Here is a 25,305-nt window from a genome sequence, read left to right as displayed (position 1 = left end):
CAGGATTTAGCTTACTTTCAGCTCTACGTCGGGACGTGCGTTGGGCTCTACCTCGGGATGTGCGTTGGGCTCTACGTCGGGACGTGAGTTGGGCTCTACGTCAGGATTTAGCTTACTTTCAGCTCTACGTCGGGACGTGCGTTGGGCTCTACGTCAGGATTTAGCTTACTTTCATCTCTACGTAGGGACGTGCGTTGGGCTCTAGGTCGGGACGTGCGTTGGGCTCTACGTCGGGACGTGTGTTGGGCTCTACGTCGGGACGTGCGTTAGGCTCTACGTCTGTAGTTAGCTAACTTTCAGCTCTACGTCGGGACGTGCGTTGGGCTCTACGTCGAGACGTGCGTTGGGCTGTACGTCGGGACGTGCGTTGGGCTCTACGTCGGGACGTGCGTTGGGCTCTACGTCGGGACGTGTGTTGGGCTCTACGTCGGGATGTGTGTTGGGCTCTACGTCAGGATTTATGTTAATTTCAGCTCTACGTCGGGTCGTGCGTTGGGCACTACGTCGGGACGTGCGTTGGGCTCTACGTCGGGACGTGCGTTGGGCTCTACGTCGGGACGTGCGTTGGGCTCTACGTCGGGACGTGTGTTGGGATCTACATCAGGATTTAGGTTAATTTCAGCTCTACGTCGGGTCGTTTGTTGGGCACTACGTCGGGACGTGTGATGGGCTCTACATCAGGATTTAGCTTACTTTCAGCTCTACGTCGGGACGTGTGTTGGGCTCTACGTCGGGACGTGTGTTGGGCTCTACATCAGGATTTGGATTGCTTTCAGCTCTTCGTCGGGACGTGTGTTGGTCTCTACGTCGGGACATGTGTTGGGCTGTACATCAGGATTTAGCTTACTTTTAGCTCTACGTGGGGACGTGTGTTGCGCTCGACATCAGGATTTAGCTTACTTTTAGCTCTACGTCGGGAGATGTGTTGGGCTCTACGTCGGGACGTGTGTTGGGCTCTACATCAGGATTTAGATTACTTTCAGCTCTACGTCGGGACTTGTGTTGGGCTCTACGTCGGGACGTGTGTTGGGCTCTACGTCGGGACGTGTGTTGGGCTCTACATCAGGGTTTACCTTACTTTCAGCTCTACGTCGGGACGTGTGCTGGGCTCTACGTCGGGACGTGTGCTGGGCTCTACGTCGCGACGTGTGTTGGAGTCTGCCTCGGGACGTGTGTTGGGCTCTACGTCGGGACGTGGGTTGGACTCTACATCAGGATTTAGCTTACTTTCAGCTCTACGTCGGGACGTGCGTTGGGCTCTACGTCGGGACGTGCGTGGGGCTCTACGTCTGTAGTTAGCTAACTTTCAGCTCTACGTCGGGACGTGCGTTGGGCTCTACGTCGGGATTTAGCTTACTTTCAGCTCTACGTCGGGACGTGCGTTGGCCTCTAAGTCGGCATTTAGCTTACTTTCAGCTCTACGTCGGGACGTGCGTTGGGCTCTACGTCGGGACGTGCGTTGGGCTCTACGTCGGGACGTGCGTTGGGTTCTACGTCGGGACGTGCGTTGGGCTCTACGTCTGTAGTTAGCTAACTTTCTGCTCTACGTCGGGACGTGCGTTGGGCTCTACGTCTGTAGTTAGCTAACTTTCAGCTCTACGTCGGGACGTGCGTTGGGCGCTACGTCGGGACGTGCGATGGGCGCTACGTCGGGACGTGCGTTGGCCTCTACGTCGCGACGTGCGTTGGCCTCTACGTCGGGATTTAGCTTACTTTCAGCTCTACGTCGGGACGTGCGTTGGCCTCTACGTCGGGACGTGCGTTGGGCTCTACGTCGGGACGCGCGTTGGGCTCTACGTCTGTAGTTAGCTAACTTTCAGCTCTACGTCGGCACGTGCGTTGGGCTCTACGTCGGTACGTGCGTTGGGCTCTACGTCGGGATTTAGCTTACTTTCAGCTCTACGTCGGGACGTGCGTTGGGCTCTACGTCGGGACGTGCGTTGGGCTCTACGTCGCGACGTGCGTTGGGCTCTACGTCGGGATTTAGCTTAATTTTAGCTCTACGTCGGGACGTGCGTTGGGCTCTACGTCTGTAGTTAGCTAACTTTCAGCTCTACGTCGGGACGTGCGTTGGGCTCTATGTCGGGACGTGCGTTGGGCGCTACGTCGGGACGTGCGTTGGGCGCTACGTCGGGACGTGCGTTGGGCTCTACGTCGGGACGTGCGTTGGGCTCTACGTCGGGATTTAGCTTACTTTCAGCTCTACGTCGGGACGTGCGTTGGTCTCTACGTCGGAACGTGCGTTGGGCTCTACGTCGGGACGTGCGTTGGGCTCTATGTCGGGACGTGCGTTGGGTTCTACGTCGGGACGTGCGTTGGGCTCTACGTCTGTAGTTAGCTAACTTTCAGCTCTACGTTGGGACGCGCGTTGGGCTCTTCGTCTGTAGTTAGCTAACTTTCAGCTCTTCGTCGGGACGTGCGTTGGCCTCTACGTCGGGACGTGCGTTGGGCGCTACGTCGGGACGTGCGTTGGCCTCTACGTCGGGACGTGCGTTGGGCTCTACGTCGGGACGTGTGTTGGGCTCCACGTCGGGACGCGTGTTGGGCTGCATGTCGGGACGTGTGTTGGGCTCGACATCAGGATTTAGCGTACTTTCAGCTCTACGTGGGGACGTGTGTTGGGCTCTACGTCGGGACGTGTGTTGGGCTCCACGTCGGGACGCGTGTTGGGCTGCATGTCGGGACGTGTGTTGGGCTCTACGTCGGGATTTAGTTACTTTCAGCTCTACGTCGGGACGTCTGTTGGCCTCTACGTCGCGACGTGTGTTGGACTCTACGTCGCGACGTGTGTTGGGCTGTACGTCGCGACGTGTGTTGGGCTCTGCGTCGCGACGTGTGTTGGGCTCTGCGTCGGGACGTGTGTTGAGCTCTACGTCGGGACGTGTGTTGGGCTCTACGTCGGGATGTGTTTTGGGCACTAGATCAGGATTTATCTTACTTTCAGCTCTACGAGGGGACGTGTGTTGGGCTCGACATCAGGATTTAGCGTACTTTCAGCTCTACGTGGGGACCTGTGTTGGGCTCTACGTCAGGACGTGTGTTGGGCTCCACGTCGGGACGCGTGTTGGGCTGCATGTCGGGACGTGTGTTGGGCTCTACGTCGGGACGTGTGTTGGGCTCCACGTCGGGACACGTGTTGGGCTGCATGTCGGGACGTGTGTTGGGCTCTGCGTCGGGACGTGTGTTGGGCTCTACGTCGGGATTTAGTTACTTTCAGCTCTACGTCGGGACTTGTGTTGGGCTCTACGTCACGACGTGTGTTGGACTCTACGTCAGGATTTAGCTTACTTTCAGCTCTACGTAGGGACGTGCGTTGGGCTCTACGTCGGGACGTGTGTTGGGCTCTACGTCGGGACGTGTGTTGGGCTCTACGTCGGGACGTGCGTTGGGCTCTACGTCGGGACGTGCGTTGGGCTCTACGTCGGGACGTGCGTTGGGCTCTACGTCGGGACGTGTTTTAGGCTCTACGTCGGGACGTGTGTTGGGCTCTACGTCAGGATTTAGGATAATTTCAGCTCTACGTCGGGTCGTGCGTTGGGCACTACGTCGGGACGTGCGTTGGGCTCTACGTGGGGACGTGCGTTGGGCTCTACGTCGGGACGTGCGTTGGGCCCTACGTCAGGACGTGTGTTGGGATCTACATCAGGATTTAGGTTAATTTCAGCTCTACGTCGGGTCGTGTGTTGGGCACTACGTCGGGACGTGTGTTGGGCTCTACATCAGGATTTAGCTTACTTTCAGCTCTACGTCGGGACGTGTGTTGGGCTCTACGTCGGGAAGTGTGTTGGGCTCTACATCAGGATTTGGATTGCTTTCAGCTCTTCGTCGGGACGTGTGTTGGGCTCTACGTCGGGACATGTGTTGGGCTGTACATCAGGATTTAGCTTACTTTTAGCTCTACGTGGGGACGTGTGTTACGCTCGACATCAGGATTTAGCTTACTTTTAGCTCTACGTCGGGAGATGTGTTGGGCTCTACGTCGGGACGTGTGTTGGGCTCTACATCAGGATTTAGATTACTTTCAGCTCTACGTCGGGACGTGTGTTGGACTCTACGTCGGGACGTGTGTTGGGCTCTACGTCGGGACGTGTGTTGGGCTCTACATCAGGGTTTACCTTACTTTCAGCTCTACGTCGGGACGTGTGCTGGGCTCTACGTCGGGACGTGTGCTGGGCTCTACGTCGCGACGTGTGTTGGAGTCTGCCTCGGGACGTGTGTTGGGCTCTACGTCGGGACGTGGGTTGGACTCTACATCAGGATTTAGCTTACTTTCAGCTCTACGTCGGGACGTGTGTTGGGCTCTACTTCATGATTTAGCTTACTTTCAGCTCTACGTCGGGACGTGTGTTGGGCTCTACATCAGGATTTAGCTTGTTTTCAGCTCTACCTCGGGACGTGCGTTGGGCTCTACGTCGGGACGTGCGCTGGGCTCTACGTCAGGACGTGCGCTGGGCTCTACGTTGGGACGTGCGTTGGGCTCTACGTCAGGACTTGCGTTGGGCTCTACGTCGGGACGTGCGTTGTGCTCTACATCAGGGATTAGCTTACTTTCACCTCTACGTCGGGACGTGTGTTGGGCTCTACGTCGGGACGTGTGTTGGGCTCTACGTCGGGACGTGTGTTGCGCTCTACGTCGGGACGTGTGTTGGGCTCTACGTTGGGACGTGTGTTGGGCTGTACGTCGGGACGAGTGTTGGGCTCTACTTCGGGACGTGTGTTGGTCTCTACATAAGGATTTAGCTTACTTTCAGCTCTACGTCGGGACGTGTGTTGGGCTCTACATCGGGACGTGTGCTGGGCTCTACGGCGGGACGTGTGCTGGGCTCTACATCACGACGTGTGCTGGAGTCTGCCTCGGGACGTGTGTTGGGCTCTACGTCGCGACGTGTGTTGGGCTCTACGTCGCGACGTGTGTTGGGCTCTACGTCGCGACGTGTGTTGGGCTCTGCGTCGCGACGTGTGTTGGGCTCTGCGTCGGGACGTGTGTTGGGCTCTACGTCGCGACGTGTGTTGGGCTCTGCGTCGCGACGTGTGTTGGGCTCTGCGTCGGGACGTGTGTTGGGCTCTACGTCGGGACGTGGGTTGGACTCTACATCAGGATTTAGCTTACTTTCAGCTCTACGTCGGGACGTGCGTTGGGCTCTACGTCGGGACGTGCGTGGGGCTCTACGTCTGTAGTTAGCTAACTTTCAGCTCTACGTCGGGACGTGCGTTGGGCTCTACGTCGGGACGTGAGTTGGGCTCTACGTCGGGACGTGCGTTGGGCTCTACGTCGGGATTTAGCTTACTTTCAGCTCTACGTCGGGACGTGCGTTGGCCTCTAAGTCGGCATTTAGCTTACTTTCAGCTCTACGTCGGGACGTGCGTTGGGCTCTACGTCGGGACGTGCGTTGGGCTCTACGTCGGGACGTGCGTTGGGTTCTACGTCGGGACGTGCGTTGGGCTCTACGTCTGTAGTTAGCTAACTTTCTGCTCTACGTCGGGACGTGCGTTGGGCTCTACGTCTGTAGTTAGCTAACTTTCAGCTCTACGTCGGGACGTGCGTTGGGCGCTACGTCGGGACGTGCGATGGGCGCTACGTCGGGACGTGCGTTGGCCTCTACGTCGCGACGTGCGTTGGCCTCTACGTCGGGATTTAGCTTACTTTCAGCTCTACGTCGGGACGTGCGTTGGCCTCTACGTCGGGACGTGCGTTGGGCTCTACGTCGGGACGCGCGTTGGGCTCTACGTCTGTAGTTAGCTAACTTTCAGCTCTACGTCGGCACGTGCGTTGGGCTCTACGTCGGTACGTGCGTTGGGCTCTACGTCGGGATTTAGCTTACTTTCAGCTCTACGTCGGGACGTGCGTTGGGCTCTACGTCGGGACGTGCGTTGGGCTCTACGTCGCGACGTGCGTTGGGCTCTACGTCGGGATTTAGCTTAATTTTAGCTCTACGTCGGGACGTGCGTTGGGCTCTACGTCTGTAGTTAGCTAACTTTCAGCTCTACGTCGGGACGTGCGTTGGGCTCTATGTCGGGACGTGCGTTGGGCGCTACGTCGGGACGTGCGTTGGGCGCTACGTCGGGACGTGCGTTGGGCTCTACGTCGGGACGTGCGTTGGGCTCTACGTCGGGATTTAGCTTACTTTCAGCTCTACGTCGGGACGTGCGTTGGTCTCTACGTCGGAACGTGCGTTGGGCTCTACGTCGGGACGTGCGTTGGGCTCTATGTCGGGACGTGCGTTGGGTTCTACGTCGGGACGTGCGTTGGGCTCTACGTCTGTAGTTAGCTAACTTTCAGCTCTACGTTGGGACGCGCGTTGGGCTCTTCGTCTGTAGTTAGCTAACTTTCAGCTCTTCGTCGGGACGTGCGTTGGCCTCTACGTCGGGACGTGCGTTGGGCGCTACGTCGGGACGTGCGTTGGCCTCTACGTCGGGACGTGCGTTGGGCTCTACGTCGGGACGTGTGTTGGGCTCCACGTCGGGACGCATGTTGGGCTGCATGTCGGGACGTGTGTTGGGCTCGACATCAGGATTTAGCGTACTTTCAGCTCTACGTGGGGACGTGTGTTGGGCTCTACGTCGGGACGTGTGTTGGGCTCCACGTCGGGACGCGTGTTGGGCTGCATGTCGGGACGTGTGTTGGGCTCTACGTCGGGATTTAGTTACTTTCAGCTCTACGTCGGGACGTCTGTTGGCCTCTACGTCGCGACGTGTGTTGGACTCTACGTCGCGACGTGTGTTGGGCTGTACGTCGCGACGTGTGTTGGGCTCTGCGTCGCGACGTGTGTTGGGCTCTGCGTCGGGACGTGTGTTGGGCTCTACGTCGGGACGTGTGTTGGGCTCTACGTCGGGATGTGTTTTGGGCACTAGATCAGGATTTATCTTACTTTCAGCTCTACGAGGGGACGTGTGTTGGGCTCGACATCAGGATTTAGCGTACTTTCAGCTCTACGTGGGGACCTGTGTTGGGCTCTACGTCAGGACGTGTGTTGGGCTCCACGTCGGGACGCGTGTTGGGCTGCATGTCGGGACGTGTGTTGGGCTCTACGTCGGGACGTGTGTTGGGCTCCACGTCGGGACGCGTGTTGGGCTGCATGTCGGGACGTGTGTTGGGCTCTGCGTCGGGACGTGTGTTGGGCTCTACGTTGGGATTTAGTTACTTTCAGCTCTACGTCGGGACGTGTGTTGGGCTCTACGTCGGGACTTGTGTTGGGCTCTACGTCGCGACGTGTGTTGGACTCTGCGTCTGGACGTGTGTTGGGCTCTGCGTCGGGAAGTGTGTTGGGCTCTACGTCGGGACGTGTGTTGGGCTCTACATCAGGATTTAGCTTACTTTCAGCTCTACGTCGGGACGTGTGTTGTGCTCTACATCGGGACGTTTGTTGGGCTCTACATCAGGATTTAGCTTACTTTCAGCTCTACGTCGGGACGTGTGTTGGGCTCTACGTCGGGACGTGTGTTGGGCTCTACATCAGGATTTAGCTTACATTCAGCTCTACGTCGGGACGTGTGTTGGGCTCTACGTCGGGACGTGTGTTGGGCTCCACGTCGGGACGTGCGTTGGGCTCTATGTCGGGACGTGCGTTGGGCTCTACGTCAGGATTTAGCTTACTTTCAGCTCTACGTCGGGACGTGCGTTGGGCTCTACGTCGGGACGTGCGTTGGGCTCTACGTCGGGACGTGCGTTGGGGTCTACGTCGGGATATGCGTTGGGCTCTACGTCAGGATTTAGCTTACATTCAGCTCTACGTCGGGACGTGCGTTGGGCTCTACGTCGGGACGTGCATTGGGCTCTACGTCAGGACGTACGTTGGGCTCTACGTCGGGACGTGAGTTGGGCTCTACGTCAGGATTTAGCTTACTTTCAGCTCTACGTCGGGACGTGCGTTGGGCTCTACGTCGGGACGTGCGTTGGGCTCTACGTCGGGACGTGCGTCGGGCTCTATGTCAGGATTTAGCTTACTTTCAGCTCTACGTAGGGACGTGCTTTGGGCTCTACGTCGGGACGTGCGTTGGGCTCTGCGTCGGGACGTGCGTTGGCCTCTATGTCGGGACGTGCGTTGGGCTCTACGTCGGGACGTGTGTTGGGCTCTACGTCGGGACGTGTGTTGGGATGTTCATCAGGATTTAGGTTAATTTCAGCTCTACGTCGGGTCGTGTGTTGGGCACTACGTCGGGACGTGTGTTGGGCTCTACATCAGGATTTAGCTTACTTTCAGCTCTACGTCGGGACGTGTGTTGGGCTCTACATCAGGATTTGGATTACTTTCAGCTCTTCGTCGGGACGTGTGTTGGGCTCTACGTCGGGACATGTGTTGGGCTGTACATCAGGATTTAGCTTACTTTTAGCTCTACGTGGGGACGTGTGTTGCGCTCGACATAAGGATTTAGCTTACTTTTAGCTCTATGTCGGGAGATGTGTTGGGCTCTACGTCGGGACGTGTGTTGGGCTCTACATCAGGATTTAGATTACTTTCAGCTCTACGTCGGGACGTGTGTTGGGCTCTACGTCGGGACGTGTGTTGGGCTCTACGTCGGGACGTGTGTTGGGCTCTACATCAGGGTTTACCTTACTTTCAGCTCTACGTCGGGACGTGTGCTGGGCTCTACGTCGGGACGTGTGCTGGGCTCTACGTCGCGACGTGTGTTGGAGTCTGCCTCGGGACGTGTGTTGGGCTCTACGTCGGGACGTGTGTTGGACTCTACATCAGGATTTAGCTTAATTTCAGCTCTACGTCGGGACGTGTGTTGGACTCTACATCAGGATTTAGCTTACTTTCAGCTCTACGTCGGGACGTGTGTTGGGCTCTACATCAGGATTTAGCTTGTTTTCAGCTCTACCTCGGGACGTGCGTTGGGCTCTACGTCGGGACGTGCGCTGGGCTCTACGTCGGGACGTGCGTTGGGCTCTACATCGGGACGTGCGTTGTGCTCTACATCAGGGTTTAGCTTACTTTCACCTCTACGTCGGGACGTGTGTTGGGCTCTACGTCGGGACGTGTGTTGGGCTCTACGTCGGGACGTGTGTTGGGCTCGACATCAGGATTTAGATTACTTTCAGCTCTACGTCGGGACGTGTGTTGGGCTCTACATCAGGATTTAGATTACTTTCAGCCCTACGTCGGGACGAGTGTTGGGCTCTACTTCGGGACGTGTGTTGGTCTCTACATAAGGATTTAGCTTACTTTCAGCTCTACGTCGGGACGTGTGTTGGGCTCTACATCGGGACGTGTGCTGGGCTCTACGGCGGGACGTGTGCTGGGCTCTACATCGCGACGTGTGCTGGAGTCTGCCTCGGGACGTGTGTTGGGCTCTACGTCGGGACGTGTGTTGGGATCTACATCAGGATTTAGCTTGTTTTCAGCTCTACGTCGGGACGTGTGTTGGGCTCTACGTCGGGACGTGTTTTGGGCTCTAGATCAGGATTTATTTTACTTTCAGCTCTACTAGGGGACGTGTGTTGGGCTCGACATCAGGATTTAGCGTACTTTCAGCTCTACGTGGGGACGTGTGTTGGCCTCTACGTCGGGACGTGTGTTGGGCTCCACGTCGGGACGCGTGTTCGGCTGCATGTCGGGACGTGTGTTGGGCTCTACGTCGGGATTTAGTTACTTTCAGCTCTACATCGGGACGTGTGTTGGGCTCTACGTCGCGACGTGTGTTGGACTCTACGTCGCGACGTGTGTTGGGCTCTACGTCGGGACGTGTGTTGGGCTCGACATCAGGATTTAGATTACTTTCAGCTCTACGTCGGGACGTGTGTTGGGCTCTACATCAGGATTTAGATTACTTTCAGCCCTACGTCGGGACGTGTGTTGGGCTCCACGTCGGGACGTGTGTTGGGCTCTACATCAGGATTTATCTTACTTTCAGCTCTACGTCGGGACGTGTGTTGGGCTCTACGTCGGGACGTGTGTTGGGCTCTACATCAGGATTTAGCTTATTTTCAGCTCTACGTCGGGACATATGTTAGGGTCTACATCAGGTTTCAGCTTGTTTTCAGCTCTACGTCGGGACGTGTGTTGGGCTCTATGTCGGGACGTGTGTAGGGGTCTACGTCGGGACGTGTGTAGGGGTCTACGTCGGGACGTGTGTTGGGGTCTACGTCGGGACGTGTGTTGGTCTCTACGTCGGGACGTGTGTTGGTCTCTACGTCGGGACGTGTGTTGGACTCTACGTCGGGACGTGTGTTGGCCTCTACGTCGCGACGTGTGTTGGGCTCTACGTCGGGACGTGTGTTGGGCTCTACATCAGTATTTAGCAAACTTTCAGCTCTACGTCGGGAAAAGTGTTATGCTCTTTGTCGGGACGTGTGTTGGTCTCTATATCAGATTTAGTTTTTTTTCAGCTCTACGTCGGGACGTGTGTTTGGCTCTACGTCGGGACGTGTGTTGGGCTCCACGTCGGGATGTGTGTTGGGCTCTACATCAGGTTTAGGTTATATTCAGCTCTACGTCGGGACGTGTGTTGGGCTCTACGTTGGGACGTGTGTTGGGCTCTGCGTCGGGACGTGTGTTGGGCTCTACATCAGTGTTTAGCTTACTTTCACCTCTACGTCGGGACGTGTGTTGGGCTCTACGTCGGGACGTGTGTTGGGCTCTAGGTCGGGACGTGGGTTGGGCTCTACGTCCGGACGTGGGTTGGGCTCTACGTCAGGATGTGGGTTGGGCTCTACTTCGGGACGTCTGTCGGGCTCTACGTCGGGACATCTGTTGGGCTCTACGTCGTGACATGTGTTGGGCTCTGCGTCGGGACGTGTGTTGGTCTCTACGTCAGGATTTAGCTTACTTTCGGCTCTACGTCGGGACGTGCGTTGGGCTCTACGTCGGGACGTGCGTTGGGCTCTACGTCGGGACATGCGTTGGGCTCTACATCTGTAGTTAGCTAACTTTCAGCTCTACGTCGGGACGTGCATTGGGCTCTACGTCGGGACGTGCGTTGGGCTCTACGTTGGGACGTGCGTTGGGCTCTACGTCTATAGTTAGCTAACTTTCAGCTCTACGTCGGGACGTGCGTTGGGCTCTACGTCGGGACGTGCGTTGGGCCCTACGTCGGGACGTGCGTTGGGCCCTATGTCGGGACTTGTGTTGGGTTCTACGTCTGTAGTTAGCTAACGTTCAGCTCTACATCGAGACGTGTGTTGGGCTCTACGTCTGTAGTTAGCTGACTTTCAGCTGTACGTCGGGACGTGTGTTGGGCTCTACATCAGGATTTAGCTTACTTTCAGCTCTACGTGGGGAAGTGTGTTGGGCTCTACATCAGGATTTAGCTTGTTTTCAGCTCTACGTCGGGACGTGTGTTGGGCTCTACGTCGGGACGTGTGTTGGGCTCTACGTCGGGACGTGTGTTGGGCTCTACATCAGGTTTAGCTTATATTGAGCTCTACGTCGGGACGTGTGTTGGGCTCTGCATCGGGACGTGTGTTGGGCTCTACATCAGTGTTTAGCTTACTTTCACCTCTACGTCGGGACATGTGTTGGGCTCTACGTCGGGACGTGTGTTGGGCTCTACGTCGGGACGTGTGTTGGGCTCTACATCACGATTTAGAGTACTTTCAGCTCTACGTCGGGACGTGTGTTGGGCTCTACGTCGGGATGTGTGTTGGGCTCTACATGAGGATTTAGCTTACTTTCAGCTCTACTTGGGGACGTGTGCTGGGCTCGACATCAGGATTTAGCTTACTTTCAGCTCTACTTCGGGATGTGTGTTGGGCTCTACGTCGGGACGTGTGTTGGGCTCTTCGTCGGGACGTCTGTTCGGCTCTACGTCGAGATGTAGCTTACTTTCAGCTCTATGTCGGGACGTGTGTTGGGCTCTATGTCGGGACGTGTGTTGGGCTCTACGTCGCGATGTGTGTTGGGCTCTACGTCGAGACGTATGTTGGGCTCTACATCAGGGTTTACCTTACTTTCAGCTCTACGTCGGGACGTGAGTTTGTGTCTACGTCGGGACGTGTGCTGGGCTATACGTCGGGACGTGTGCTGGGCTCTACGTCGGGACGTGTGTTGGGCTCTACGTCGCGACTTGTGTTGGAGTCTGGCCCGGGACGTGTGTTGGGCTCTACGTCGGGACGTGTGTTGGGCTCTACGTCGGGACGTCGGTTGGCTCTACGTCGGGACGTGTGATGGGCTCTACCACGGGACGTGGGTTGGGCTCTACGTCGGGACGTAGGTTGGGCTCTACGTCGGGACATCTGTTGGGCTCTACGTCGTGACATGTGTTGGGCTCTGCGTCGGGACGTGTGTTGGTCTCTACGTCAGGATTTAGCTTACTTTCAGCTCTATGTCGGGACGTGTGTTGGGCTCTTCATCGGGACGTGTGTTGGGCTCTACGTCGGGACGTGTGTTGGGCTCTACATCAGGATTTAGCTTACTTTTAGCTCTACGTCGGGACGTGTGTTGGGCTCTACGTCGGGACGTGTGTTGGGCTCTACATCAGGACTTAGCTTACTTTCGGCTCTACGTCGGGACGTGCGTTGGGCTCTACGTCGGGACGTGCGTTGGGCTCTATGTCGGGACGTGCGTTGGGCTCTACGTCGGGACGTGTGTTGGGTTCTACGTCTGTAATTAGCTAACGTTCAGCTCTACATCGAGACGTGTGTTGGGCTCTACGTCTGTAGTTAGCTGACTTTCAGCTGTACGTCGGGACGTGTGTTGGGCTCTACATCAGGATTTAGCTTACTTTCAGCTCTACGTCGGGACGTGCGTTGGGCTCTACGTCGGGACGTGCGTTGGGCCCTACGTCGGGACGTGTGTTGGGTTCTACGTCTGTAGTTAGCTAACGTTCAGCTCTACATCGAGACGTGTGTTGGGCTCTACGTCTGTAGTTAGCTGACTTTCTGCTGTACGTCGGGACGTGTGTTGGGCTCTACATCAGGATTTAGCTTACTTTCAGCTCTACGTCGGGAAGTGTGTTGGGCTCGACATCAGGATTTAGCTTGTTTTCAGCTCTACGTCGGGACGTGTGTTGGGCTCTACGTCGGGACGTGTGTTGGGCTCTACGTCGGGACGTGTGTTGGGCTCTACATCAGGTTTAGCTTATATTGAGCTCTACGTCGGGACGTGTGCTGGGCTCTACGTCGGGACGTGTGTTGGGCTCTACATCAGTGTTTAGCTTACTTTCACCTCTACGTCGGGACATGTGTTGGGCTCTACGTCGGGACGTGTGTTGGGCTCTACGTCCGGACGTGTGTTTGGCTCTACGTCGGGACGTGTGTTGGGCTCTACGTCGGGACGTGTGTTGGGCTCGACATCAGGATTTAGCTTACTTTCAGCTCTACTTCGGGACGTGTGTTCGGCTCTACGTCGGTACGTGTGTTGGGCTCTTCGTCGGGACATCTGTTCGGCTCTACGTCGGGATGTAGCTTACTTTCAGCTCTATGTCGGGACGTGTGTTGGGCTCTACGTCGCGACGTGTGTTGGGCTCTACGTCGAGACGTATGTTGGGCTCTACATCAGGGTTTACCTTACTTTCAGCTCTACGTCGGGACGTGAGTTTGTGTCTACGTCGGGACGTGTGTTGGGCTCTACGTCGGGACGTGTGTTGGGCTCTACGTCGGGACGTCGGTTGGCTCTACGTCGGGACGTGTGTTGGGTTCTACGTCTGTAGTTAGCTAACGTTCAGCTCTACATCGAGACGTGTGTTGGGCTCTACGTCTGTAGTTAGCTGACTTTCAGCTGTACGTCGGGACGTGTGTTGGGCTCTACATCAGGATTTAGCTTACTTTGAGCTCTACGTCGGGAAGTGTGTTGGGCTCGACATCAGGATTTAGCTTGTTTTCAGCTCTACGTCGGGACGTGTCTTGGGCTCTACGTCGGGACGTGTGTTGGGCTCTACGTCGGGACGTGTGTTGGGCTCTACATCAAGTTTAGCTTATATTGAGCTCTACGTCGGGACGTGTGTTGGGCTCTACGTCGGGACGTGTGTTGGGCTCTACATCAGTGTTTAGCTTACTTTCACCTCTACGTCGGGACATGTGTTGGGCTGTACGTCGGGACGTGTGTTGGGCTCTACGTCGGGACGTGTGTTGGGCTCTACGTCGGGACGTGTGTTGGGCTCTACGTCGGGACGTGTGTTGGGCTCGACATCAGGATTTAGCTTACTTTCAGCTCTACTTCAGGACGTGTGTTGGGCTCTACGTCGGGACGTGTGTTGGGCTCTTCGTCGGGACATCTGTTCGGCTCTACGTCGGGATGTAGCTTACTTTCAGCTCTATGTCGGGACGTGTGTTGGGCTCTATGTCGGGACGTGTGTTGGGCTCTATGTCGGGACGTGTGTTGGGCTCTACGTCGCGACGTGTGTTGGGCTCTACGTCGAGACGTATGTTGGGCTCTACATCAGGGTTTACCTTACTTTCAGCTCTACGTCGGGACGTGAGTTTGTGTCTACGTCGGGACGTGTGCTGGGCTCTACGTCGGGACGTGTGCTGGGCTCTACGTCGGGACGTATTTTGGGCTCTACGTCGCGTCTTGTGTTGGAGTCTGGCCCGGGACGTGTGTTGGGCTCTACGTCGGGACGTGTGTTGGGCTCTACGTCGGGACGTCGGTTGGCCCTACGTCGGGACGTGTGATGGGCTCTACGTCGGGACGTGGGTTGGGCTCTACGTCGGGACGTGGGTTGGGCTCTACGTCGGGACGTCTGTCGGGCCCTAGGTCGGGACGTGGGTTGGGCTCTACGTCGGGACGTCTGTCGGGCTCTACGTCGGGACATCTGTTGGGCTCTACGTCGTGACATGTGTTGGGCTCTGCGTCGGGACGTGTGTTGGTCTCTACGTCAGGATTTAGCTTACTTTCAGCTCTATGTCGGGACGTGTGTTGGGCTCTTCATCGGGACGTGTGTTGGGCTCTACGTCGGGACGTGTGTTGGGCTCTACATCAGGATTTAGCTTACTTTTAGCTCTACGTCGGGACGTGTGTTGGGCTCTACGTCGGGACATGCATTGGGCTCTACGTCGGGACGTGTGTTGGGCTCTACGTCGGGACGTGTGTTGGGCTCTACGTCGGGACGTGTGTTGGGCTCTACATCAGGACTTAGCTTACTTTCGGCTCTACGTCGGGACGTGCGTTGGGCTCTACGTCGGGACGTGCGTTGGGCTCTACGTCGGGACGTGCGTTGGGTTCTATGTCTGTAGTTAGCTAACGTTCAGCTCTAAATCGAGACGTGTGTTGGGCTGTACGTCTGTAGTTAGCTTACTTTCAGCTGTACGTCGGGACGTGTGTTGGGCTCTACATCAGGATTTAGCTTACTTTCAGCTCTACGTCGGGACGTGCGTTGGGCTCTACATCGGGACGTGCGTTGGGCCCTACGTCGGGACGTGTGTTGGGTTCTACGTCTGTAGTTAGCTAACGTTCAGCTCTACATCGATACGTGTGTTGGGCTCTACGTCTGTAGTTAACTGACTTTCAGCTGTACGTCGGGACGCGTGTTGGGCTCTACATCAGGATTTAGCTTACTTTCAGCTCTACGTCGGGAAGTGTGTTGGGCTCGACATCAGGGTTTAGCTTGTTTTCAGCTCTACGTCGGGACGTGTGTTGGGCTCTACGTCGGGACGTGTGTTGGGCTCTACATCAGGTTTAGCTTATATTGAGCTCTACGTCGGGACGTGTGTTGGGCTCTACGTCGGGACGTGTGTTGGGCTCTACATCAGAATTAGCTTACTTTCACCTCTACGTCGGGACATGTGTTGGGCTCTACGTCGGGACGTGTGTTGGGCTCTACATCGGGACGTGTGTTGGGCTCTACGTCGGGATGTGTGTTGGGCTCTACGTCGGGACGTGTGTTGGGCTCTACGTCGGGACGTGTGTTGGGCTCTACATCTGTAGATAGCTAACTTTCAGCTCTACGTCGGCACGTGCGTTGGGCTCTACGTCGGCACGTGCGTTGGGCTCTACGTCGGCACGTGCGTTGGGCTCTACGTCGGGACGTGCGTTGGGCTCTACGTCGGGACGTGCGTTGGGCTCTACGTCGGGACGTGCGTTGGGCTCTACATCAGGATTTAGCTTAATTTCAGCTCTACGTCGGGACGTGTGTTGGGCTCTACGTCGGGACGTGTGTTGGGCTCCATGTCGGGACTTGTGTTGGGTTCTACGTCTGTTGTTAGCTAACTTTCAGCTCTACGTTGGGACGTATGTTGGGCCCTACGACGGGACGTGTGTTGGGCCCTACGTCGGTACGTGTGTTGGGCCCTACGTCGGTACGTGAGTTGGGCCCTACGTCGGGACGTGTGTTGGGTTCTACGTCTGTAGTTAGCTAACGTTCAGCTCTACGTCGAGACGTGTGTTGGGCTCTACGTCTGTAGTTAGCTGGTTTTCAGCTGTACGTCGGGTCGTGTGTTGTCCTCTACATCAGGATTTAGCTTACTTTCAGCTCTACGTCGGGACGTGTGTTGGGCTCTACGTCGGGACGTGTGTTGGGCTCTACGTCGGGACGTGTGTTGTGCTCTACGTCGGGACTTGTGTTTGGCTCTACATCGGGACATGTGTTGGGCTCTACGTCGGGATGTGTGTTGGGCTCTACATCAGGATTTAGCTTACTTTGAGCTCTTCGTTGGGACGTGTGTTAGGCTCGGCATCAGGATTTAGCTTACTTTCAGGTCTACGTCGGGACGTGTGTTGGGCTCTACGTCGGGACGTGTGTTGGGCTCTACATCAGGATTTAGCTTACCTTAAGCTCTACGTCGGGACGTGTGTTGGTGACTACGTTGGGACGTGTGTTGGGCTCTACGCCGGGACGTGTGTTGGGCTCTACGCCGGGACGTGTGTTGGGCTCTACATCAGGATTTAGATTACTTTCATCTCTACGTCGGGACGTGTGTTGGGCTCTACGTCGGGATGTGTGTTGGAGTCTACATCAGGATTTAGCTTACTTTCAGCTCTATGTGGGACGTGTGTTGGGCTCGACATCAGGATTTAGCTTACTTTCAGCTCTACGTCGGGACGTGTGTTGGGCTCTACGTCGGGACATGTGTTGGGCTCTACATCAGAATTTAGCGTACTTTCAGGTCTACGTCGGGACATGTGTTGGGCTCTACGTCAGGACGTCTGTTGGGCTCTACATCAGAATTTAGCGTATTTTCAGCTCTACGTCGGGACGTGTGTTGGGCTCTACGTCGGTACGTGTGTTGGGCTCTACGTCGGGACGTGTGTTGTGCTCTGCGTCGCGACGAGTGTTGGACTCTGCGTTGGGACGTGTGTTGGGCTCTACGTCAGGACGTGTGTTGGTCTACGTCGGGACGTGTGTTGGGCTCTACGTCGGGACTTGTGTTGGTCTCTACGTCGGGACGTGTGTTGTGCTCTACGTCGGGACTTGTGTTGGGCTCTACGTCAGGACGTGTGTTGGGCTCTACGTCAGGACGTGTGTTGGGCTCTACGTCAGGACGTGTGTTGGGCTCTACATCAGGATTTAGCTTTTTTTCAGCTCTACGTAGGGACGTGTGTTGGGCTCTACATCAGGGTTTAGCTTACTTTCAGCTCTACGTCGGGACGTGTGTTGGCCTTGACATCAGGATTTAGCTTACTTTCAGCTCTACGTCGGGACGTGTGTTGGGCTCTACGTCGGGACGTGTGTTGGGCTCTAGGTCGGGACCTGTGTTGGGCTATACGTCGGGACATGTGTTGGAGTCTGCCTCGGGACGTGTGTTGGGCTCTACGTCGGGACGTGTGTTGGGCTCTACGTCAGGACGTCTGTTGGGCTCTACATCAGAATTTAGCGTACTTTCAGCTCTACTTCGGGACGTGTATTGGGCTCTACGTCGGGATGTGTGTTGGGCTCTACATCAGGATTTAGCTTACTTTCAGCTCTACGTGGGGACGTGTGTTTGGCTCGACATCAGGACTTAGCTTACTTTCAGCTCTACTTCGGGACGTGTCTTGGGCTCTACGTCGAGACGTCTGCTGGGCTCTACGTCGGGACATGTGTTGGGCTCTCCATCAGGATTTAGCGTACTGTCAGCTCTACGTCGGGACGTGTGTTGGGCTCTACATCGGGACGTGTGTTAGGCTCTACGTCGGGACGTGTGTTGGGCTCTACATCAGGATTTAGCTTACTTTCAGCTCTACGTTGGGACGTGTATTGGGCTCTACATCGGGACGTGTGTTGGGCTCTACCTCAGGATTTAGCGTACTTTCAGCTCTGCGTCGGGACGAGTGTTGGGCTCTACATCTGTAGTTAGATAACTTTCAGATCTACGTCGGGACGTGTGTTGGGCTCTACATCGGGACGTGTGTTGGGCTCTACGTCGGGACATGCATTGGGCTCTACGTCGGGACGTGTGTTGGGCTCTACGTCGGGACGTGTGTTGGGCTCTACGTCGGGACGTGTGTTGGGCTCTACATCAGGACTTAGCTTACTTTCGGCTCTACGTCGGGACGTGCGTTGGGCTCTACGTCGGGACGTGCGTTGGGCTCTACGTCGGGACGTGTGTTGGGTTCTATGTCTGTAGTTAGCTAACGTTCAGCTCTACATCGAGACGTGTGTTGGGCTCTACGTCTTTAGTTAGCTTACTTTCAGCTGTACGTCGGGACGTGTGTTGGGCTCTACATCAGGATTTAGCTTACTTTCAGCTCTACGTCGGGAAGTGTGTTGGGCTCGACATCAGGGTTTAGCTTGTTTTCAGCTCTACGTCGGGACGTGTTTTGGGCTCTACGTCGGGACGTGTGTTGGGCTCTACATCAGAATTAGCTTACTTTCACCTCTACGTCGGGACATGTGTTGGGCTCTACGTCGGGACGTGTGTTGGGCTCTACATCGGGACGTGTGTTGGGCTCTACGTCGGGATGTGTGTTGGGCTCTACGTCGGGACGTGTGTTGGGCTCTACGTCGGGACGTGTGTTGGGCTCTACATCTATAGATAGCTAACTTTCAGCTCTACGTCGGCACGTGCGTTGGGCTCTACGTCGGCACGTGCGTTGGGCTCTACGTCGGCACGTGCGTTGAGCTGTACGTCGGGACGTGCGTTGGGCTCTACGTCGGGACGTGTGTTGGGCTCTACATCAGGATTTAGCTTAATTTCAGCTCTACGTCGGGACGTGTGTTGGGCTCTACGTCGGGACGTGTGTTGGGCTCTACGTCGGGACGTGTGTTGGGCTCCATGTCGGGACTTGTGTTGGGTTCTACGTCTGTTGTTAGCTAACTTTCAGCTCTACGTTGGGACGTATGTTGGGCCCTACGTCTGGACGTGTGTTGGGCCATACGTCGGTACGTGTGTTGGGCCCTACGTCGGTACGTGAGTTGGGCCCTACGTCGGGACGTGTGTAGGGTTCTACGTCTGTAGTTAGCTAACGTTCAGCTCTACATCGAGACGTGTGTTGGGCTCTACGTCTGTAGTTAGCTGACTTTCAGCTGTACGTCGGGACGTGTGTTGGGTTCTACATCAGGATTTAGCTTACTTTCAGCTCTACGTCGGGAAGTGTGTTGGGCTCGACATCAGGGTTTAGCTTGTTTTCAGCTCTACGTCGGGACGTGTGTTGGGCTCTACGTCGGGACGTGTGTTGGGCTCTACGTCGGGACGTGTGTTGGGCTCTACATCAGGTTTAGCTTATATTGAGCTCTACGTCGGGACGTGTGTTGGGCTCTACGTCGGGACGTGTGTTGGGCTCTACATCAGAATTAGCTTACTTTCACCTCTACGTCGGGACATGTGTTGGGCTCTACGTCGGGACGTGTGTTGGGCTCTACATCGGGACGTGTGTTGGGCTCTACGTCGGGATGTGTGTTGGGCTCTACGTCGGGACGTGTGTTGGGCTCTACGTCGGGACGTGTGTTGGGCTCTACATCTGTAGATAGCTAACTTTCAGCTCTACGTCGGCACGTGCGTTGGGCTCTACGTCGGCACGTGCGTTGGGCTCTACGTCGGGACGTGCGTTGGGCTCTACGTCGGGACGTGCGTTGGACTCTACGTCGGGACGTGTGTTGGGCTCTACATCAGGATTTAGCTTAATTTCAGCTCTACGTCGGGACGTGTGTTGGGCTCTACGTCGGGACGTGTGTTGGGCTCTACGTCGGGACGTGTGTTGGGCTCCATGTCGGGACTTGTGTTGGGTTCTACGTCTGTTGTTAGCTAACTTTCAGCTCTACGTCGGGACGTGGGTTGGGCTCTACGTCGGGACGTGGGTTGGGCTCTACATCAGGATTTAGCGTACTTTTAGCTCTACTTCGGGACGTGTGTTGGGCTCTACGTCGGGACGTGGGTTGGGCTCTACGTCGGGACGTGGGTTGGGCTCTACGTCGGGATGTGGGTTGGGCTCTACGTCGGGACGTGTGCTGGGCTCTACGTTGAGACGTGGGTTGGGCTCTACATCAGGATGTAGCGTAATTTTAGCTCTACTTCGGGACGTGTGTTGGGCTCTACGTCGGGACGTGTGCTGGGCTCTACGTCGGGACGTGTGCTGGGCTATACGTCAGGACGTGTGTTGGGCTCTACATCAGGATTTAGCATACTTTTAGCTCTGCTTCGGGACGTGTGTTGGGCTCTACGTCGGGACGTGTGTTGGGCTCTACATCAGGATTTAGCTTACTTTCAGCTCGACGTCGGAACGTGTGTTGGGCTCTACGTCGGGACGTGTGTTGGGCTCTACGTCAGGATTTAGCTTACTTTCAGCTGTACGTCGGGACGTGTGTTGGGCTCTACGTCGGGACGTGTGTTGGGCTTTACGTCGGGACGTGTGTTGGGCTCTACATCAGGATCTAGCATACTTTCAGTTCTACGTCGGGACACGTGTTATGCTCTAAGATGGGACGTGTGTTGGGCTCTACTTCGGGACGTGTGTTGGGCTCTACGTCGGGACGTGTGTTGGGCTCTACATCAGTATCTAGCATACTTTCAGTTCTACGTCGGGACACGTGTTATGTTCTAAGTCGGGACGTGTGTTGGGCTCTACATCAGATTTAGCTTACTTTCAGCTCTACGTCGGGACGTGTGTTGGGCTCTACGTCGGGACGTGTGTTGGGCTCTAGGTCGGGACCTGTGTTGGGCTATACGTCGGGACATGTGTTGGAGTCTGCCTCGGGACGTGTGTTGGGCTCTACGTCGGGACGTGTGTTGGGCTCTACGTCAGGACGTCTGTTGGGCTCTACATCAGAATTTAGCGTACTTTCAGCTCTACTTCGGGACGTGTATTGGGCTCTACGTCGGGATGTGTGTTGGGCTCTACATCAGGATTTAGCTTACTTTCAGCTCTACGTGGGGACGTGTGTTTGGCTCGACATCAGGACTTAGCTTACTTTCAGCTCTACTTCGGGACGTGTGTTGGGCTCTACGTCGGGATTTAGCTTACTTTCAGCTCTACGTCGGGACGTGTGTTGGGCTCTATGTCGGGAAGTGTGTTGGGCTCTACGTGGCGACGTGTGTTGGGCTCTACGTCGAGACGTATGTTGGGCTCTACATCAGGGTTCAGCTTACTTTCAGCTCTACGTCGGGACGTGAGTTCGGGTCTACGTCGGGTCGTGTGCTGGGCTCTACGTCGGGACGTGTGTTGGGCTCTACGTTGCGACGTGTTTTGGCCTCTACGTCGGGACGTGTGTTGGGCTCTACATCAGGATTTAGCGTACTTTCAGCTCTACTTCGGGACGTGTGTTGGGCTCTACGTTGGGACGTGTGTTGGGCTCTACATCAGGATTTAGCTTACTTTCAGCTCTACGTCGGACATGTGTTGGGCTCTACGTTGGGACGTGTGTTGGGCTCTACATCAGGATTTAGCTTACTTGCAGCTCTACGTCTGGGCGAGTGTTAGGCTCTAAGTCGGGACGTGTGTTGGGCTCTACATCAGGATTTAGCGTACTTTTAGCTCTACTTCGGGACGTGTGTTGGGCTCTACGTCGGGACGTGTGTTGGGCTCTACATCAGGATTTAGCTTACTTTCAGCTCTACTTCGGGACATGTGTTGGGCTCTACATTAGGACTTGTGTTGGGCTCTACATCAGGATTTAGCTTACTTTCATCTCTACGTCTGGGCGAGTGTTGGGCTCTAAGTCGGGACGTGTGTTGGGCTCTACATCAGGATTTAGCTTACTTTCAGCTCTACGTGGGGACGTGTGTTTGGCTCTACGTCGGGACGTGTGTTGGGCTCTATATCGGGACATTTGTTGGGCTCTACGTCGGGACGTCTGTTGGGCTCTATGTCGGGACGTGTGTTGGGCTCTACGTCGGGACGTTTGTTGGGCTCTACGTCGGGATGTGTGTTGGGCTCTACGTCGGGACGTGGGTTGGGCTCTACGTCGTGACGTGGGTTGGGCTCTACGTCGGGACGTGGGTTGGGCTTTACGTCGGGACGTGGGTTGGGCTCTACATCAGGATTTAGCGTACTTTTAGCTCTACGTCTGGGCGAGTGTTGGGCTCTAAGTCGGGACGTGTGTTGGGCTCTACATCAGGATTTAGCTTACTTTCAGCTCTACGTGGGGACGTGTGTTTGGCTCTACGTCGGGACGTGTGTTGGGCTCTACATCAGGATTTAGCTTACTTTCAGCTCTACGTCGGGACGTGAGTTCGTGTCTACGTCGCGACGTGTGTTGGGCTCTACGTCGGGATGTGCGTTGGGCTCTACGTCGGGACGTGCGTTGGGCTCTACGTCGGGACGTGTGTTGGGCTCTATGTCGGGACGTGTGTTGGACTCTACGTCGGGATGTGTGTTGGGCTCTACATCAGGATTTAGCTTACTTTCAGCTCTACGTGGGGACGTGTGTTTGGCTCGATATCAGGATTTAGCGTACTTTCAGCTCTACTTCGGGACGTGTCTTGGGCTCTACGTCGGGACCTGTGCTGGGCTCTATGTGGGGACGTGTGCTGGGCTCTACGTCGGGACCTGTGCTGGGCTCTACGTGGGGACGTGTGCTGGGCTCTACGTCGGGACGTGTGTTGGGCTCTACGTCGGGACGTGTGTTGGGCTCTACATCAGGATCTAGCTTGTTTTCAGCTCTACATCGGGACACGTGTTATGCTCTAAGTTGGGACGTGTGTTGGGCTCTAATTCGGGTCGTGTGTTGGGCTCTACGTCGGGACGTGTGTTGGGCTCTACATCAGGATCTAGCATACTTTCAGTTCTACGTCGGGACACGTGTTATGCTCTAAGTCGGGACGTGTGTTGGGCTCTACATCAGATTTAGCTTCCTTTCAGCTGTACGTTGGGACCTGTGTTGGGCTCTACATCGGAATGTGTGTTGGGCTCTACATCAGGATTTAGCTTACTTTCAGCTCTACGTGGGGACGTGTGTTGGGCTTGACATCAGGATTTAGCTTACTTTCAGCTCTACGTCGGGACATGTGTTGGGCTCTACGTCGGGACGTGTGTTGGGCTCTACGTCGGGACGTGTGTTGGGCTCTACATCAGGATTTAGCGTACTTTCAGCTCTACGTCGGGACGTGCGTTGGGCTCTACGTCGGGACGTGCGTTGGGCTCTACGTCGGGACGTGTGTTGGGCTCTACGTCGGGACGTCTGTTGAATTCTACGTCGCGACGTGTGTTGGGCTCTACGTCGAGACGTATGTTGGGCTCTACATCAGGATTTAGCTTACTTTCAGCTCTACGTCGGGACGTGTGTTGGGCTCTACGTCGGGACGTCTGTTGGGCTCTACATCAGGATTTAGATTGCTGTCAGCTCTACGTCGGGACGTGTGTTGGGCAGTACGTCGGGACGTGTGTTGGGCACTACGTCGGGACGTGTGTTGGGCTCTACGTTGGGACCTGCGTTGGGCTCTACGTCGGGACGTGTGTTGGGCTCTACGTCGGGACGTGTGTTGGGCTCTACATCAGATTAGCTTACTTTCAGCTCGACGTCGGGACGTGCGTTGGGCTCTACATCACGATTTAGCTTGTTTTCAGCTCTACGTCGGGATGTGTGTTCGGCTCTATGTCGGGACGTGTGTTGGGCTCTACATCAGGACTTAGCTTACATTCAGCTCTACGTCGGGACGTGTGTTGGGCTCTACGTCGGGACGTGTGTTGGGCTCTAGGTCGGGACGTGTGTTGGGCTCTACATCAGGATTTAGCTTACTTTCAGCTCTACGTCGGGATGTGTGTTGGGCTCTACATCGGGACGTCTGTTGGGCTCTACGTCGGGACGTCTGTTGCGCTCTACATCAGGATTTAGCTTACTTGCACCTCTACGTCGGGACGTGTGTTGGGCTCTACGTCGGGACGTGTGTTGGGCTCTACATCGGGACTTGTGTTGGGCTCTACATCAGGATTTAGCTTACTTTCAGCTCTACGTCGGGACGTGTGTTGGGCTCTACGTCGGGACGTGTGTTGGGCTCTACATCAGGATTTAGCTTACTTTCAGCTCTACGTCGGGACGTGTGTTGGGCTCTACGTCGGGACTTGTGTTGGGCTCTACATCAGGATTTAGCTTACTTTCAGCTCTACGTCGGCACGTGTGTTGGGCTCTACGTCGAGACATGTGTTGGGCTTGACATCAGGATTTAGCTTACTTTCATCTCTACGTCGGGACGTGTGTTGGGCTCTACGTCGGGACGTGTGTTGGGATCTACGTCGGGACGTGAGTTGGGCTCTACGTCAGGATTTAGCTTACTTTCAGCTCTACGTCGGGACGTGCGTTGGGCTCTACGTCAGGATTTAGCTTACTTTCATCTCTACGTAGGGACGTGCGTTGGGCTCTACGTCGGGATTTAGCTTAATTTTAGCTCTACGTCGGGACGTGCGTTGGGCTCTACGTCTGTAGTTAGCTAACTTTCAGCTCTACGTCGGGACGTGCGTTGGGCTCTATGTCGGGACGTGCGTTGGGCGCTACGTCGGGACGTGCGTTGGGCTCTACGTCGGGACGTGCGTTGGGCTCTACGTCGGGATTTAGCTTACTTTCAGCTCTACGTCGGGACGTGCGTTGGTCTCTACGTCGGGACGTGCGTTGGGCTCTACGTCGGGACGTGCGTTGGGCTCTATGTCGGGACGTGCGTTGGGTTCTACGTCGGGACGTGCGTTGGGCTCTACGTCTGTAGTTAGCTAACTTTCAGCTCTACGTTGGGACGCGCGTTGGGCTCTTCGTCTGTAGTTAGCTAACTTTCAGCTCTTCGTCGGGACGTGCGTTGGCCTCTACGTCGGGACGTGCGTTGGGCGCTACGTCGGGACGTGCGTTGGCCTCTACGTCGGGACGTGCGTTGGCCTCTACGTCGGGACGTGAGTTGGGCTCTACGTCGGGATTTAGCTTACTCTCAGCTCTACGTCGGGACGTGCGTTGGGCTCTACGTCAGGACGTGCGTTGGGCTCTACGTCGGGACACGCGTTGGGCTCTACGTCGGGATTTAGGTTACTTTCAGCTCTACGTCGGGACGTGCGTTGGGCTCTACGTCTGTAGTTAGCTACCTTTCAGCTCTACGTC

This window comes from Leptosomus discolor, chromosome 21, assembly GCF_034619465.1.
Source record: "Leptosomus discolor isolate bLepDis1 chromosome 21, bLepDis1.hap2, whole genome shotgun sequence".
NCBI lineage: Eukaryota > Metazoa > Chordata > Aves > Leptosomiformes > Leptosomidae > Leptosomus > Leptosomus discolor.
This window is presented reverse-complemented; position numbering follows the sequence as displayed.